This window comes from Camellia sinensis, chromosome 14, assembly GCF_055761805.1.
Source record: "Camellia sinensis isolate YWXY chromosome 14, ASM5576180v1, whole genome shotgun sequence".
NCBI lineage: Eukaryota > Viridiplantae > Streptophyta > Magnoliopsida > Ericales > Theaceae > Camellia > Camellia sinensis.
The window spans coordinates 115,410,635-115,418,510 of NC_138974.1; positions in this window are offsets into that span (position 1 = coordinate 115,410,635).

Genomic DNA, 7,876 nt, shown 5'->3' on the forward strand with positions numbered 1-7,876 from the left:
GAACACTTTCTTAATTATAGTTAAATATAATTTTATTTCTTAATTTTAAAATTATACATTTGTATTACTCTCCTATTGATTGAAAATAAAATAAAAATAAAAAGATAAGGGAGGGCCGAAAATGTTCTTTTACCCTCTAATCTGGAGGAGAATTTAGAGTGCTGCTAAATGTCCCTACCTTCTATTTTGGACCCTCCCACTTCTTTGACCTCCCATGTTCTAAAAGTGTTATCTCCCTATATTTCGAGTAATTCTATTTTCACACACTAATTTATCACTGTGTACACACTTAATGAAACATGATTTTAATGACAATTATACCCTAAAACAAAATGGCCATAATAGATATCAAAACACAATCTTAATATTAAATCAAAGTTTTCTTTATACATATATTTTAAAAACAAAAAATCTCAGTGCACATTTTTTGATTAAAAAAAAATTAAACCCTAATTTCTCCATTGTTTCTCACTTACTCTATTGTCTGTCGCTTGCTGCACACTCTATTGCCCTCTATTACTGGCAAAGCAATACTCTCATAACAACGCTATCTACGTTCATACTTCATTGGTTATATCATTTTCTCATTAGAATCCACCATCATTCTTGATTTTTGTGATGAAAGATTTGCAAACCAATAGAAGTTCAAATTCAAGTAAAAATATGTCTGGTTACAACAATACAGTGATAAAAAAACGAGTTTTTTTTTTTTTTTTTCATTTGCAATTTTTCATTAGAAGAAGGTGTAATTGAATGGTGGTGGTGGTTAAGAGGGCTTGTTGTTCTTGACAAAAATGCTTGGGTTTGTATCGATGAGTGTCAGGTGTTTGATATTTGAGAGAGTTTGTCATTATTTTGGTTTGGTGGGTTGGCTTCAATTTATACACACAATGATGTCCATGTCTAATCCCAATTAGGCGGGAATTGCAATTCTTGTACAACTGGGCAACTATCGTTCTAGAATGATAAGGCCTCATTTAGATAGAGGGTATTTTAGTTAAAAATTAAAAATGCAATGTAGGTAGAGGGTCTTTAATAGAGTCTTCAACAAAGGGTTTTCACTATGTCTTCAATGTGGGTGGAAGCGAAAATGGGTGTGTGGAAAATGGATTTGGAATTTTGAACATATATGTGGAAGAGGAGTTTAGGTGGTGTGTGCACAAAGATATGAGTTAAGGGTATAATTAGAACATTTGGTGTGTAGATTGAGAACAATAATATATAACCAAATTGATAAGTGTGCGTACTGAGAAATGATATACATAGAGATAAATAGGTGTATAGAATTAAAATTACCCTTATATTTCTTTAGACCCAAGTGTATTTCCAACTTTACCCATTTTCTATGCCCCCTCACCCTTTTCCCTTCTTCTTCCAGTAGCCTTCATTTCTTACTATTTTTCCACTATGAGATGGGCATAAAATTTAAGTTTGATGTTAAGACAAAAATTAAAATAAAATAAAATAAAATAATGGGGGGTCCAACGTAAACATGTAGAGACATTTAGCACTACTCAAGAATTTATCATACTCTTTTGTAGAGACATTTAGTATTACCTCCCCATGAGATACAATAGAGGGCTGCTAAATTGTAACAACCCGACCCTCATATATGCTTGTGATATATGTTTGTCCTTTATTCTGTGCTATTAAATGACTAAGATGAAGCTGTACAAGGGAATAAGTTCAAGTAACTATGTTGTAATGTCTTGTGGAATGAATTGTATCTGTTAGGAAAGAAATGTATCTGTTACTACTCGAACGATAAAGTTGAAATTGAGGGCCTTAGCGGCTTAATAAATCAAAATTGATCATATATTTGGAACCAGCATAATTTTTAGGTAATATTAAGCACTTCTGTGAAATTTCAATTTCGGATGTGTAAACGATAGATTTTCGTCTTATTCTCTCCTTATGGAAATATATGTATATGATCTTGGTCATTTGACAAACAAAAGAACTCATAACTCTAGACTTGAGAAGTGAAGGGATAGAGAAAGAAGGTCCTCAAGAAGGTTGAGATTTGGGCTTAAGGTATGTAAATGTTTGTCTAGTTTCCATCCACAACCCTTCTTGTCATAATTTATGTGAAGATGTTTCTATAATCTTGTTCCTAAGAGTTGGAATTGTAGTGATGTGAGTATGAGAAGTAGTAAATTAGCAAGCTGATCTTACCTTGCATGTTTTGACTCAATTTGAAGTATCTATGAGAAACTTTATTCTATTTCTTCAATTGACTTGTTTGAATTCAAGTATGTGGCATGATTTTATGTTTATGAGTTGAGATGTGAGAACAAGTAAGAACCTTGTGAATGGGAGTGAAGTTAAGTTGTGGATTCATGATTTGATTTTTATTCAAATGAAATATGTAATTTGATCCTTGTTCACATGAATTCATATGCTTTGAGCTTATATATATATTTGTAATTTAAAGCTGGATTTGGAAGCCCTAAACATGTCTACTAGGGGAAGAAATTATGTAGAATTTTGGACTTTTGGTGCAGAATCGCCGCACGTGCGGGGCCTAAGGCCGCACGTGCGGGAACCTCAGCCGCACGTACGGGAGTCACTGCCGCACGTGCGGGAAAATGGCAAAATTCTGGACTTCAACACTGCAAAAAAGGCACGTGCGGGGCCTCAATGCCGCACGTGCGGGAGATCCTAGCCGCACGTGCGGCTCAAGCCAGAAAAGTTGGGATGCTCCATTTTGCGTGTTGGGTCCTCTAATGTTGTCAAAACCTGCAATTTATATCGTTTGAATGTTCGTTAATTCAATCAAAGTAAGTGAACCGAATGTTGATTTAACAAGGATAAAAGAGACTAATGTGATTTTTCATGTGTGTAGGAAACACCTCAAAAGGAAGTGCACCGACACAACACAGTGAGTGATAGTACTTCAATGTATCTCTACTCAGTATTTATGTTTATTGACGTTGTGACCCTTGTTGAAAGTTTTATCATATTATGTATTGACGTTATATCTTGACGTTACGAACCTCATTATCAAACTTGTGTTGGTATGAAATGATATATTTGCTATAAGTGATTCAATACAAAATTGTGGAAACATTGAAAAGGGTTGTGAAGTTGTACACATCTTATGTGGAAGCTTGTGACTAATGGAATGTATCAAGGCAATTGTGAATTTGTGAACCAATGTGGCTTAGAGCCATTTGTGAACCAATGTGGCTTAGAGCCATTTGTGAACCAATGTGGCTTAGAGCCATTTATGAATCAATGTGGCTTAGAGCCATTTGTGAGTCAATGTGGCTACGAGCCTAATGTGAAACTACGTGACCAAGGGTCATTTGTGAATTGTGAACCAATGTGGCCAAGGGCCGTTTGTGAATGATGAATTTATGAGGTCAAGGACCGATGTGTGAAATATGAATTTATACTATTGTAAGCTTGTGAATCAAAAAGAACCAAAGGTCTATGTGACGAATTGTAAATTATGAACCCAAGGACTCTTTTCTGAATGTGTGAAGTTCTTAGGCCAGGGGCCACATTATGACAATTATAAACCGATTATGTTGTCCCAACAAGCCGTACAGAGACAGACTAATTACATGATTTCAGCATTAAATATGTTTACAAGCATACTAGTACTATTGTTCACCGAGCTTGGCTCACCCTATGTTATGTCTGTTTCTGTAGGTAATCAACCAGGAGGTCGATCTTAGCTCGGCATCGTCGCACTTTTGTCAGCCTAGGCACAGCCAAGCTTGGAGTCGGGACCCTACTTTTGTGGAGTTGTTAGATGATGGCTCACACTTTTGCTATTGGCTTAAGTTGTCATGTACTTAATGATTTTGTTATATACCCCACCTCGGGGTTGGTTTTGTATATGCCTGTAAATAACTAACTCTTAATTGTATTTTGGCTTTTGATGTACTTGTCCTGTGAAATGTTTATGATCCTGGCATGACTTAGTAGCTCAATGGATGTCATATTTTCTGGTTTTTATCAATTATGTTTTACAGCTTCCGGGCAGGCCCCTCTATGGAACCAGGTTAAGTGTCCTTTTCTGTTAGGTCATGCCCGAACTTTTAGGGGCAAGTTAGGGGCGTGACAAGTGGTATCAAAGCACGAGTTGCTATCCCACACACAGATCCATTGAGCCTTAGGATGTCTAGAAAAGACTTAAGCATCATGCATGGCATCCTAAAAATGTATGAAAGATCGATGGCAACGTAGAATGTACTCTGCTAACGCTAACAATTTGAACTTTGTTTGCCGGATATAATTGAATGTTATGTAGGTTATGGTGAGAACAAGGGTGGAAGATTCGGACGAGGCTACCTCGGCACGGTTGGACCGAATGGAAAGAATGATTATGGACATGGCGGAGACCCTAAGGCAACAACAGCAACAACCGCCACCACCACCAGTACCTCCACCTGCAGTACAAGATGTTCATGTTGAGGACCGAACCATCACACTCACAAAGGAGTTTAAAAAGATGAAACCACCGTCATTTAAGGGGGGGATAGAACCTATGAAAGCTGAAGCATGGGTGCTGGGAATAGAGAAATTGTTCGAAGTATTTCCATGTACTAAAGCCCAGAAAGTGCAACTTGCCGCCTTTACTCTTGAAGATGAGGCGCGAAGATGGTGGATGCTTACAAGAACAGTGCATCGGGACTTAACATGAGGTAGATTTCTGGAGCTGTTCTATGATAAGTATTTTCTTCAAAGCATGCGAGATAAGAACGTGACGGAATTTGAGACTCTTAGACAAGGAAATAAGACTGTTGCAGAATATGAGGCCCAATTTGCTGAATTAGCTCGGTTTGCCCCTCATATGGTAGATACAGACTATAAGAAGGCACGAAAATTTGAAGGGGGATTACAGGGTGCCATTTTGGACCGGGTCAATATGCTAAAATTACCCACATATGTTGAGGTGCTAGAAAGGGCTGTTATCGCAGAAGGAAACCTTGCGGCCCAGAATCGGATTTCCGAGTGGAAAGGGAAGAGACAAAACAACCAATGGTCAAAGAGATCCGTTACTCCACCCGCTAAGAAGCACAATTCAGGGAACTTCAGCACCACTACTACGACTCAAAATTTCACTCCGGTGTGTCCAGACTGTGGAAGGCAACATCGAGGAACTTGTCACTGGAAGACTGGAGCATGTTTTAAATGTGGGAAGACGGGACATTTGGTAAGGGATTGCCCACAATTGGTTCAACAAAAAGGCAATAGACCCGCTACAAGTTCCGCGGGGTCTACACTAACCCCCAATGCGAAGGCGGCTGCCAAACCGAGTAATAACAAAGACACTGCAAGACAATGTAGGGTGTTCGCTTTGATTCCAGGTGATGTACAAAATACAGCAACAGTGGTGTCAGGTACATTTACTATTTGTGGTCAATCTGCGCATGTATTGTTTGATTCTGGCTCCACTCACTCTTTTGTGTCGAAATTCTTCGCTCCTAATTTAGATAAAATTGAAGAAAACTTATCTTGCATGTTGTGTGTGTCCTCCCCCTTGGGAGAGTCTATGATTTGTGCTACTATATACTTAGCTTGTGAACTTCAACTTGGGGATATTCGGGTGTATGCTAATTTAGTGCCTCTCGATATGACCTATTTTGATGTTATTTTGGGGATGGATTGGTTAAGTGCTTATGGTGCAACGATAAACTGTGTGACTAAGCAAATTAATTTCTATCCTCCGGGGCAATCAGAGTCTATAGTTCAAGGGCAGGAAGTAATTTCGCCACCTTATCTGATATCTGCCGTGAAGGCTCGTAACTTAATACGAAAAGGCTGTCAGGGGTATCTATGTAGCGTTTTAGAAGGGCAAGGGACGAATGGGATTATTGATGTGATCCCAGTGGTCCGTGAATTTCTGGATGTTTTTCCCGAAGAATTGCCGGGCCAACTAATAGACCGAGAAATCGAGTTTATAATTGAAGTGGCGCCTGGAACCCAACCCATTTTGAAGACACCCTATAGGATGTCACCAGCTGAAATGAAAGAGTTGAAGATTCAATTACAGGATCTGCTTGACAAGGGATTTATCCGCCCAAGTGTATCTCCTTGGGGTGCGCCAGTATTGTTTGTGAAAAAGAAGGACGGAACACTTCGGTTATGTATCGACTATAGGGAACTGAATAAGGTGACACTTAAAAATAAGTACCCCTTACCACGGATAGATGACTTATTTGATCAGTTACAAGGGGCACAAGTTTTCTCAAAAATTGATTTACGGTCTGGCTACCATCAATTGAAAGTTAAAGCCGATGATGTGGAGAAGACAGCTTTCCGAACCCGGTACGGCCATTATGAATTTTTGGTTATGCCCTTCGGGGTTACAAACGCACCAGCAGCATTTATGGATTTAATGAATCGCGTCTTCAAGCCCTATCTAGACGAATTTGTGGTGGTTTTTATTGATGACATTCTTATATACTTGAAGAGTGCAGAAGCTCATGAGGATCATCTTCGCTTAATTCTTCAAACACTCCGGGAGAAGAAACTGTATGCAAAGTTAAAGAAATGTGAATTTTGGCTACAAGAAGTGGCATTTTTGGGGCATGTGGTGACAAAGGAAGGAGTCTCTGTTGATCCACACAAAGTTGAAGCAATTGTGAACTGGCCAACTCCCACTAATGTAACTGAGATACGAAGTTTCATGGGATTAGCTGGATATTACAGAAGGTTTGTTCAAAATTTCTCCAAAATCGCTGTGCCACTTACCCAACTGACACGAAAAGGAGTTGCATTCGAATGGTTAGAGGAACGGGAATCCGCTTTCCAAGAATTAAAAACAAGATTGACGACAGCACCAGTTCTGGCTTTGCCATCTGGTACCGAAGGATTCGTAATTTACAGTGATGCTTCGCACAAGGGGCTTGGTTGTGTGCTAATGCAAAATGGAAGGGTTATTGCCTATGCTTCTCGGCAACTGAAACCCCACGAGAAGAATTATCCCACACACGATCTCGAATTAGCGGCAGTAGTTTTTGCTTTAAAAATATGGTGGCACTATCTTTATGGTACAACCTGCGAAGTTTACACTGATCATAAAAGCCTCAAGTACCTATTTACCCAGAAAGAGTTGAACATGCGACAACGGCGGTGGCTTGAGCTGATTAAGGATTATGACTTGCAGATCCAATATCATCCTGGTAAAGCTAACATGGTGGCAGATGCACTTAGTCGGAAGAATATGGGGGATTTGGCAAATCTGTTGATAGAAAGAAAGGAGTTGAGGAACGAACTGGATAAAATGAATATGGACCTGGTGGTACGTGAACAGGAGGCCATACTAGCAGCAGTAAGAGCTCAACCCACCTTGCTGGAAGAGATTAAGTTACATCAACTAGAAGATGAAACCTTAAGGAAAATCTATGAAGAGTTAGAGGCAAAACCAAAATCGGGATTCAGTTACATAGATTCGGCATTAAAGTTTCAAGGTCGAATATGTGTCCCCAATGTGTTAGAGCTTAAACAGAAATTGCTAGGAGAAGCACATGCCTCGAGATTATCGATACACCCAGGAAGTACTAAAATGTACCGAGACTTAAAACAAAATTTTTGGTGGCCAAATATGAAAAAGGAGATCGCGGAATTTGTTTCTAAGTGTCTACAATGTCAACAAGTTAAAGCGGAACATCAAAGACCAGCAGGATTATTACAACCCCTTCCAATCCCGGAATGGAAATAGGAGCATTTGACCATGGATTTTGTGGTGGGGTTACCGAGAACTCCTCGAGGTATGAATTCAATTTGGGTCATTGTGGACCAGTTAACCAAGTCTGCTCACTTCTTGTCTGTGAAGACTCAATATAATGCGGATAAGCTGGCAGTACTGTATATAAATGAAATTGTAAGGCTTCATGGTGTTCCAGTGTCAATTGTGTCA